The sequence below is a fragment of the Acipenser ruthenus genome, unplaced genomic scaffold (assembly GCF_902713425.1).
Source record: "Acipenser ruthenus unplaced genomic scaffold, fAciRut3.2 maternal haplotype, whole genome shotgun sequence".
NCBI lineage: Eukaryota > Metazoa > Chordata > Actinopteri > Acipenseriformes > Acipenseridae > Acipenser > Acipenser ruthenus.
In genome coordinates this window covers 26,883-37,764 of record NW_026708733.1, presented here as the reverse complement: position 1 = coordinate 37,764, position 10,882 = coordinate 26,883, and the positions used below count along the sequence as shown (strand labels likewise).

Here is a 10,882-nt window from a genome sequence, read left to right as displayed (position 1 = left end):
CACCCAACAGACTGGAAAGTGCGATATAATAACAATGAAAGTGTTATATTAGGAAAACAATGTTTCTTTAAATTGCAGATGTAGGCACCGTTTCTTTGAAAAGTGTCTCTTGTGGACGGGTGACGACTCGAAATGTGTACAACTCATACTTACCTGGCAGGGGAGATACCATGATCATGAAGGTGGTTCACCCAGGGCGAGGCTCGGCCATTGCACTCCGGCTGTGCTGACCCCTGCGAATTCCCCAAATGCGGGAATCTCGACTGCATAATTTCTGGTAGTGGGGGACTGCGTTCGCGCTCTCCCCTGAAACTATGGTCAAAGACAGAAACAAACACGAGCCTGTAAGGAAGGAAATGAGCAGTTATTCAACAAGTGTCCAGCAGGTGGATTCGCCAGACAGAGAGGCAGGTTTTCTTTAAGTAGCTAAATCTTTTGATCTTTCTCACTGTCAAATAAATAGCTACGTGGTTCCTGCACATCTATTTCCATGTTTCCTTATTTTTTACTGAGAACACTAAAAGTAAAGAGTCAGCAGTGCCTGTAGCAAAGGTTTTATTTTTATTTTAAATAACTGGAAATCATTTTCAAGGTTATCAGTTTTATTTATTTATTAAGTAGATGTTTTTATTCAAAGCAACTTACAGATAAACTGTGCATCACAACTGCTGCTGCAGAGTCACTTACAATAGGACCTGGGTTTTACATCTCATTTGAAGAAAGGAGCACAAGGAGGTTAAGTGACTTGCTCAGGGACAGGGTCACACACAATGAGCCAGTGGCTGAGCTGGGATTGAACCAGGAACCTCCTGGTAACAAGAGCTTTTCTTTAACCACCTGACCACTAAGCCCCTTAAAACATATCTTGGCAGACAAACACTTTAATTAGACAACATAAAACCACATACAAGCAGATTTCCATTACATGAGAGTAGATGTTAAAACTTCATGCTGATTTGAACTCAGCTCTCACCAAGATAAGCACCAACTAAGACGTAGCTTTGCAGTAAACTAATGTGATCCATCTGTGTCTCCATCCATTTGCGTTTCCTTCCATATGATGATGCAGATATCCTTCTGGCTGGTGTTGATGGCTGACGTGTAATGCTGGCTCCAAGGATCAGCTTATTTTACCTCCATAGCGCATCAGCACGCACAACGGCTGCGATGCTGGCTCCGGGGATCAACCACAATGCGGTCTCCCCAGCGCATCAGCATGAAAACCGTCTGGATTGAGCTAAGTAGGGTACATCTCTGGGGTCTTCAAGTGGGCACCTTCCATCCTCAGTGTTTTGTCGACTAGTCCACTGTCGACACCTCAAGAGGGCTCGACAGTGATTCTGGCTTCCCAACATCACCCCTCTCCATCCCCCACTCAACTCAGCCCAGCTTACTTACCCGTCCATCAGCGTATCTTTCTTTCTATTGTACTTGAGATCCCCAACGAGAATCTTTCCGTCTCAACCACAGCCAATTGCTGCTCCTCTCTGCTGCTTCAGATAAGTTCTTCACTGTGCGATGCAACTCTTGGCCACTGAATCCGACGTCTCTGAGAAACCGGGTTGTAGAGTGTGCCACAAATCCTCGACAACCCACCTCCACTGGATAAACCCGGACCCTCCATCCTCGCTGTTCCGCTTCAGCGGCTAGTTGAGCATACCGCAGTTTCTTCCTCTCATACGCCTCATCTACAGCATCCCCCCATGGCACTGTTAACTCTACCAGGTGAACAAGGCGTGCTGATCCAGACCACAAGACAATATCTGGTCAAAGGTTAGTGGTGGCAATCTCAGGTGGAAAAATAAGCCGTTGACCAACAGCTTCCAGTTGTCCTGGGCGAGGCTTGGTTTTAACACCTTTTCTTGGCGGTTGCTCTCCTGGGTGGAGGAATGTTGTCTTTTGTGTGTAATGTTTTGATGGAACTGGTGGCAACTTATTGGTCATGTTACGCTTGTCTTCCAATGCTAAGGCCTGTCAAAATGTGCCTTAATGTTGCAGGTGATGAACACAAAGGACATAAGGGATCCTCTTCTACCTAGAGGTTTAGGTTCTGTGGTGATGGAGAACATCATATGTTGACCTGATGAGGAAACTGATCCTGCTCTGTTCCATTGTCCATAGGTCTTGCCAGCCAATCTTGCGTTGTTCCACACTCTCCCATCTCATCCATTCTCCCTGCTTGGCCTGGGAAACGGCCTTTACGCACCTCATCCTCTCCTCCTGTTTTTGCACCTCGTTGACCACCAGCTTCCTCTGTTGAGCTGAGGCTGCTTGTGCCATGTAGGAGGAGCTGAACTGAGACCAAGAACCCCTCTTCTATGCTGAACTTGCCCCATGATATCACCGATTCGAAGGGCAGCCTTTGCATAATAAGCAGAAAACATCTGTTTATTAGACTGGTTAAGATTTACAGATGTAGCTTAGTACTGCATTATTCGTTTGTCCCTTAATTAGCCTGTCTGTTCCTAGACAGAACAAGATTAGGCACATCCAACAGGACCACACACACAGCTACTACTACCGTTGTGCACAGCATCATTACTGTAATAACTTCAGTATTCCAAAAGATCATTAAATACAACTATAAAACAAAACATAAAACTCGAAATTAAACCTAACACACGTGATCCATGCAGAAACCCTTACTCTTTAAGAAATGTGAGCCATGAAGTAAAATACAGGTAAACAACACCTCCCTGCACAGGTTATGTAAATGTCCGGTTTCAATCCAGCGAGGGGCGAGAGTTTTCAAGCAGCACTACACTCACGCACAGGACAACAAATTGACAGCTCTCCCAGAAGCTTCCAGCAGGGGGCATGTTCAATACTGTATTATTATTATTATTATTATTATTATTATTATTATTATATTAATAATAATAATAATAATAATAATAATAATAATAATAATAATAATAATAATAATAATAATAATAATAATAATAATATCTCTGTATGCATGTCTGTGTCCCTATACATATTTTTTATTCTATTTTATTTTATGTACTGTTTTTAACTTTCTGGGTCACATTTCGTCACGAATTGAGGAATTAAGAATGGTGTGTGCAACATATTAAACTATCATATTTGTTCCTGTGTGGGATGGGACAATAAAAAAACAAAAAATGAAAACGATGTTTATCTTTACAGCTTCCAGGTTAATAACATAAATAACAGGGGAAACAGCGCCCCCTGTCAAGCTGCAGAAAGAAAAGCTTACAGCACCTGGTATTCCCAGGTGATCTCCCATCCAAGTACTAACCAGGCCCGACCTTGCTTAGCTTCCGAGATCAGACGAGATCAGGCGTTCTCAAGGAGGTATGGCCGTAAGTGGACGCGCTTGATTTATCTCTTTCATAGTATTAAGTTAATATCATTCATGCAATGACACGTTGGGGCAGGGATTTCCAGATCTCATTTGTCACAAACAGTAACACTTAAGCAGCTCTGGGCTGCACATGTGCCGGCCAATAGCAAGGCTCATGGATGGTAATACGTTTTACTAGAAGGGAGAGCTAGCCTTGAGCTTTGCAGCATAAAACAATACATTTTAATGGTCTTTATGCAAAAGAGCTATTCGTCCAACATTGTGCCCCCCACACACCTTTTTATACTTGATGGCACCTCTGATTTGAAGCAGAGAATGTACAAAAGACACATTGGGCAAACATTTGTTTACATTTTTTAATTTCATTCACGCAGACGTGTAGGCTTTTCTACACACCCATCCCTTTTGTGGAACAACTCACTTGTCGCAAATGCGGGAATCTCGACTGTGTCATTTCTGGGAGTGAGGGGCTGCGTTCGCGCTCTCCCCTGATGTTATAGTCAAAGTTAAAAACACAGGTATTGAAAGCAATTAGCGATTATTCTATATATCTCCAGCAGGTGGCCCTGTCAGACTGGGAATGAGATTTTGTTTTTTCTTTCGGAGCGTACAATGCTCTAGAAAGTACCTAAGTGTTTTATGTACATGTATTGTGAAGTGTTTCACATTGAGAAGACAAAGTAACGAGTCAGCGGCACGTGTATCAAAGTTACAAAGTTGCTAATATTAAAGAAGACGAGGTTCAGCGGTACAGTTGTTTTTTTTTTTAAACATAGTGTTTCACTGCTGTACAGACGTTCTATGTCGTTATCCGTTATGATTCAGCTTTATTTAGATGATTGCCTTTACCTTGTTTTAATTTCCCGTTCCTCTGAGATACGAATCTACCAGCTTTACATCATTTTTTTTTTTAACGTATTCTCATTTTGTTGATCATTAATGCACATTTCTGTACTGTGGGTGTTGTCGAGCGATTGAAAACGAGACATTCTGTGTTTGAATTGAAAGCGATGGTCTCGAGGAGTCGAATAGGTCACAATAAGCCTTCATCCATGTATCATGTAACCACATGTATGCTGTCTCTAACTGGAGAAGAGGGACCCTTGCAGTACTGCTCAGCCTAAAGAACCACACGAGTTGTTTGAAAGGGGGATTTATTTTGTAGAATAAACATCAAATTGGTTTCAGGGCATACAGTCCTCCAGCGGCAACACAGCTCAGTACAGCTGAGATCCATTACAACACTGCTGCAGATTCAACCTAAAAGAGGGTAATATACAAAATGGATGCCTTTGAGAACTTAACACTTTCAATGCCAACGCGTGGCTACTACTTTGTGAACATACAATTTCGCAAGAATCTAATGGCACTTTTAACGCTGTTATATACACACGCACACGGGGGCCCGCACATGTGGAGCCCAGAGCTGCTTAAATGTTAACGTTTGTGACAAATTCGAGATCTGGAAATCCCTCCCCCGTCGTGTCATTGCATGAATGATATTAACTTAATACTATGAAAGAGATCAACCAAGAGAGTCGTTCGCTTACGGCCATACCACCTTGAGAACGCCCGATCTCGTCTGATCTCGGAAGCTAAGCAAGGTCGGGCCTGGTTAGTACTTGGATGGGAGACCGCCTGGGAATACCAGGTGCTGTAAGCTTTTCTTTCTGCAGCTTGACAGGGGGCGCTGTTTCCCCTGTTATTTATGTTATTAACCTGGAAGCTGTAAAGATAAACATCGTTTTCATTTTTTGTTTTTTTTTTATCCCATTCCACACACGAACAAGCAAGTATTGTATCGGCCTTTACTGGTTTTGAAAACTGAGTTAGGACAGAAAGGGTGATCGTATTATATTCTAAACCGAAACTACCAGTAGCGGTCCAATACAAACAAATGTGAACAGGGTTAAGACAAAAGTACTGACGAGTTTTGCTAGTTATAGTTAGTTTAATTAATTTAAAAAAAGAAAAAAAAGTTGATGATATACTTTTTATAGTAACAGAATGAGACATGTTTTAAAGCCACAAACTGCGTGTTTAGATTATTGTGCCAAACAAGAGAACAAAACGAGCATACATCAACCAAGAACGGATTTAGTGACCCGTTCATTCATTCGAGTTTATTTATATTATGTGTGACCTTAACAAATGTTTGACCAATGTTTTGCTTTCTTTCTTTTTGAAAGTCGTACATTTGTTCCATTTTTTTTATTTCGTTTACGCAGACGTGTATACAGTCCCATCCCTTCTTTTGCGGAACATCTCACATGCTGCTGCACGACTGACGTCGTCCTGTGTAAATGCTGGCATCTTGTCCTCCAATGATAAAGGCGCATGCAAATATATACCGAGAGGCATTACGGGAATGCAATTTATAAATACTTATACTGAAAAATGAAGGAACCCATTACACCCAACAGACTGGAAAGTGCGATATAATAACAATGAAAGTGTTATATTAGGAAAACAATGTTTCTTTAAATTGCAGATGTAGGCACCGTTTCTTTGAAAAGTGTCTCTTGTGGACGGGTGACGACTCGAAATGTGTACAACTCATACTTACCTGGCAGGGGAGATACCATGATCATGAAGGTGGTTCACCCAGGGCGAGGCTCGGCCATTGCACTCCGGCTGTGCTGACCCCTGCGAATTCCCCAAATGCGGGAATCTCGACTGCATAATTTCTGGTAGTGGGGGACTGCGTTCGCGCTCTCCCCTGAAACTATGGTCAAAGACAGAAACAAACACGAGCCTGTGGAAGGAAGGAAATGAGCAGTTATTCAACAAGTGTCCAGCAGGTGGATTCGGCAGACAGAGAGGCAGGTTTTCTTTAAGTAGCTAAATCTTTTGATCTTTCTCACTGTCAAATAAATAGCTACGTGGTTCCTGCACATCTATTTCCATGTTTCCTTATTTTTTACTGAGAACACTAAAAGTAGAGAGTCAGCAGTGCCTGTAGCAAAGGTTTTATTTTTTATTTTAAATAACTGGAAATCATTTTCAAGGTTATCAGTTTTATTTATTTATTTAGTAGATGTTTTTATTCAAAGCAACTTACAGATAAACTGTGCATCACAACTGCTGCTGCAGAGTCACTTACAATAGGACCTGGGTTTTACATCTCATTTGAAGGAAGGAGCACAAGGAGGTTAAGTGACTTGCTCAGGGACAGGGTCACACACAATGAGCCAGTGGCTGAGCTGGGATTGAACCAGGAACCTCCTGGTAACAAGAGCTTTTCTTTAACCACCTGACCACTAAGCCCCTTAAAACATATCTTGGCAGACAAACACTTTAATTAGACAACATAAAACCACATACAAGCAGATTTCCATTACATGAGAGTAGATGTTAAAACTTCATGCTGATTTGAACTCAGCTCTCACCAAGATAAGCACCAACTAAGACGTAGCTTTGCAGTAAACTAATGTGATCCATCTGTGTCTCCATCCATTTGCGTTTCCTTCCATATGATGATGCAGATATCCTTCTGGCTGGTGTTGATGGCTGACGTGTAATGCTGGCTCCAAGGATCAGCTTATTTTACCTCCATAGCGCATCAGCACGCACAACGGCTGCGATGCTGGCTCCGGGGATCAACCACAATGCGGTCTCCCCAGCGCATTAGCATGACAACCGTCCGGATTGAGCTAAATAGGGTACATCTCTGGGGTCTTCAAGTGGGCACCTTCCATCCTCAGTGTTTTGTCGACTAGTCCACGACACTTCAAGAGGGCTCGACAGTGATTCTGGCTTCCCAACATCACCCCTCTCCATCCCCCACTCAACTCAGCCCGGCTTACTTACCCGTCCATCAGCGTATCTTTCTTTCTATTGTACTTGAGATCCCCAACCAGAATCTTTCCGTCTCAACCACAGCCAATTGCTGCTCCTCTCTGCTGCTTCAGATAAGTTCTTCACTGTGCGACGCAACTCTTGGCCACTGAATCCGACGTCTCTGAGAAACCGGGTTGTAGAGTGTGCCACAAATCCTCGACAACCCACCTCCACTGGATAAACCCGGACCCTCCATCCTCGCTGTTCCGCTTCAGCGGCTAGTTGAGCATACCGCAGTTTCTTCCTCTCATACGCCTCATCTACAGCATCCCCCATGGCACTGTTAACTCTACCAGGTGAACAAGGCGTGCTGATCCAGACCACAAGACAATATCTGGTCGAAGGTTAGTGGTGGCAATCTCAGGTGGAAAAATAAGCCGTTGACCAACAGCTTCCAGTTGTCCTGGGCGAGGCTTGGTTTTAACACCTTTTCTTGGCAGTTGCTCTCCTGGGTGGAGGAATGTTGTCTTTTGTATGTAATGTTTTGATGGAACTGGTGGCAACTTATTGGTCATGTTACGCTTGTCTTCCAATGCTAAGGCCAAACAATGCAGCACCTGGTCATGGTGCCAAGTAAACAGTCCTTGGCTAAGAGTCACCTTATATCCTGTCAAAATGTGCCTTAATGTTGCAGGTGATGAACACAAAGGACATAGGGGATCGTCTTCTACCTAGAGGTCTAGGTTCTGTGGTGATGGGAGAACATCATATGTTGACCTGATGAGGAAACTGATCCTGCTCTGTTCCATTGTCCATAGATCTTGCCAGCCAATCTTGCATTGTTCCACACTCTCCCATCTCATCCATTCTCCTTGCTTGGCCTGGGAAACGGCCTTTACGCACCTCATCCTCTCCTCCTGTTTTTGCGCCTCGTTGACCACCAGCTTCCTCTGTTGAGCTGAGGCTGCCTTGTACCATGTAGGAGGAGCTGAACTGAGACCAAGAACCCCTCTTCTATGCTGAACTTGCCCCATTATATCACCGATTCAAAGGGCAGCCTTTGCATAATAAGCAGAAAACATCTGTTTATTAGACTGGTTAAGATTTACAGATGTAGCTTAGTACTGTATTATTTGTTTGTCCCTTAATTAGCCTGTCTGTTTCCTAGACAGAACAAGATTAGGCACATCCAACAGGACCACACACACAGCTACTACAACCGTTGTGCACAGCATCATTACTGTAATAACTTCAGTATTCCAAAAGATCATTAAATACAACTATAAAACAAAACATAAAACTCGAAATTAAACCTAACACAAGTGATCCATGCAGAAACCCTTACTTTTTAAGAAATGTGAGCCATGAAGTAAAATACAGGTAAACAACACCTCCCTGCACAGGTTATGTAAATGTCCGGTTTCAATCCAGCGAGGGGCGAGAGTTTTCAAGCAGCACTACACTCACGCACAGGACAACAAATTGACAGCTCTCCCAGAAGCGTCCAGTAGGGGGCATGTTCAATACTGTATTATTATTATTATTATTATTATTATTATTATTATTATTATTATTATTATTATTATTATTATTAATAATAATAATAATAATAATAATAATAATAATAATAATAATAATAATAATAATAATATCTCTGTATGCATGTCTGTGTCCCTATACATCTTTTTATTCTATTTTATTTTATGTACTGTTTTAAACTCTCTGGGTCACATTTCGTCACGAATTGAGGAATTAAGAATGGTGTGTGCAACATATTAAACTATCATATTTGCTCCTGTGTGGGATGGGACAATAAAAAAACAAAAAAATGAAAACGATGTTCATCTTTACAGCTTCCAGGTTAATAACATAAATAACAGGGGAAACAGCGCCCCCTGTCAAGCTGCAGAAAGAAAAGCTTACTTCCGAGATCAGACGAGATCGGGCGTTCTCAAGGTGGTATGGACGTAAGTAGACTTGCTTGATTTATCTCTTTCATAGTATTAAGTTAATATCATTCATGCAATGACGGGTTGGGGCAGGGATTTCCAGATCTCTCATTTGTCACAAACAATAACACTTAAGCAGCTCTGGGCTGCACATGTGCGGGCCAATAGCGGGGCTCATGGATGGTAATACGTTTTACTAGAAGGGAGAGCTAGCCTTGAGCTTTGCAGCATAAAACAATACATTTTAATGGTCTTTATGCAAAAGAGCTATTCGTCCAACATTGTGCCCCACACACACCTTTTTATACTTGATGGCACCTCTGATTTGAAGCAGAGAATGTACAAAAGACACATTGGGCAAACATTTGTTTACATTTTTTAATTTCATTCACGCAGACATGTAGGCTTTTCTACACACCCATCCCTTTTGTGGAACAACTCACTTGTCGCAAATGCGGAAATCTCGACTGTAACATTTCTGGCAGTGAGGGGCTGCGTTCGCGCTCTCCCCTGATGTTATAGTCAAAGTTAAAAACACAGGTATTGAAAGCAATTAGCGATTATTCTATATATCTCCAGCAGGTGGCCCTGTCAGACTGGGAATGAGATTTTGTTTTTTTCTTTCGGAGCGTACAATGCTCTAGAAAGTACCTAAGTGTTTTATGTACATGTATTGTGAAGTGTTTCATATTGAGAAGACAAAGTAACGAGTCAGCGGCACGTGTATCAAAGTTACAAAGTTGCTAATATTAAAGAAGACGAGGTTCAGCGGTACAGTTGTTTTTTTTTTTAAACATAGTGTTTCACTGCTGTACAGACGTTCTATGTCGTTATCCATTATTGATTCAGCTTTATTTAGATGATTGCCTTTACCTTGTTTTAATTTCCCGTTCCTCTGAGATACGAATCTACCAGCTTTACATCATTTTTTTTTTTTAACGTATTCTCATTTTGTTGATCATTAATGCACATTTCTGTACTGTGGGTGTTGTCGAGCGATTGAAAACGAGACATTTTGTGTTTGAATTGAAAGTGATGGTCTCGAGGAGTCGAATAGGTCACAATAAGCCTTCATCCATGTATCATGTAACCACATGTATGCTGTCTCTAACTGGAGAAGAGGGACCCTTGCAGTACTGCTCAGCCTAAAGAACCACACGAGTTGTTTGAAAGGGGGATTTATTTTGTAGAATAAACATCAAATTGGTTTCAGGGCATACAGTCCTCCAACGGCAACACAGCTCAGTACAGCTGAGATCCATTACAACACTGCTGCAGATTCAACCTAAAAGAGGGTAATATACAAAATGGATGCCTTTGAGAACTTAACACTTTCAATGCCAACGCGTGGCTACTACTTTGTGAACATACAATTTCGCAAGAATCTAATGACACTTTTAACGCTGTTATATACACACGCACACGGGGGCCCGCACATGTGGAGCCCAGAGCTGCTTAAATGTTAACGTTTGTGACAAATTCGAGATCTGGAAATCCCTCCCCCGTCGTGTCATTGCATGAATGATATTAACTTAATACTATGGAAGAGATCAACCAAGAGAGTCGTTCGCTTACGGCCATACCACCTTGAGAACGCCCGATCTCATCTGATCTCGGAAGCTAAGCAAGGTCGGGCCTGGTTAGTACTTGGATGGGAGACCGCCTGGGAATACCAGGTGCTGTAAGCTTTTCTTTCTGCAGCTTGACAGGGGGCGCTGTTTCCCCTGTTATTTATGTTATTAACCTGGAAGCTGTAAAGATAAACATCGTTTTCATTTTTGTTTTTTTGTATTGTCCCATTCCACACACGAACAAGTATGTATTG

General features: G+C 42.1%; 5 non-coding genes across 5 annotated transcripts; 4 read left to right on the top strand and 1 right to left on the bottom strand.

The window, feature by feature from the left end:
• Positions 1 to 145: 145 nt before the first annotated feature.
• On the top strand, positions 146 to 309 carry LOC117395788 (U1 spliceosomal RNA). Its single transcript, XR_004543704.1, has one exon. It is a non-coding gene; the product is annotated as a U1 spliceosomal RNA (small nuclear RNA).
• Positions 310 to 3,213: 2,904 nt separating this feature from the next.
• On the bottom strand, positions 3,214 to 3,332 carry LOC131735601 (5S ribosomal RNA). Its single transcript, XR_009327586.1, has one exon. It is a non-coding gene; the product is annotated as a 5S ribosomal RNA (ribosomal RNA).
• A 1,540-nt stretch (positions 3,333 to 4,872) lies between these two features.
• LOC117395820 (5S ribosomal RNA) lies at positions 4,873 to 4,991 on the top strand. The gene has a single exon (XR_004543731.1). It is a non-coding gene; the product is annotated as a 5S ribosomal RNA (ribosomal RNA).
• An 895-nt stretch (positions 4,992 to 5,886) lies between these two features.
• On the top strand, positions 5,887 to 6,050 carry LOC131735602 (U1 spliceosomal RNA). The gene has a single exon (XR_009327587.1). It is a non-coding gene; the product is annotated as a U1 spliceosomal RNA (small nuclear RNA).
• Positions 6,051 to 10,626: 4,576 nt separating this feature from the next.
• Positions 10,627 to 10,745, top strand: LOC131735599 (5S ribosomal RNA). The gene has a single exon (XR_009327583.1). It is a non-coding gene; the product is annotated as a 5S ribosomal RNA (ribosomal RNA).
• Positions 10,746 to 10,882: the final 137 nt, after the last annotated feature.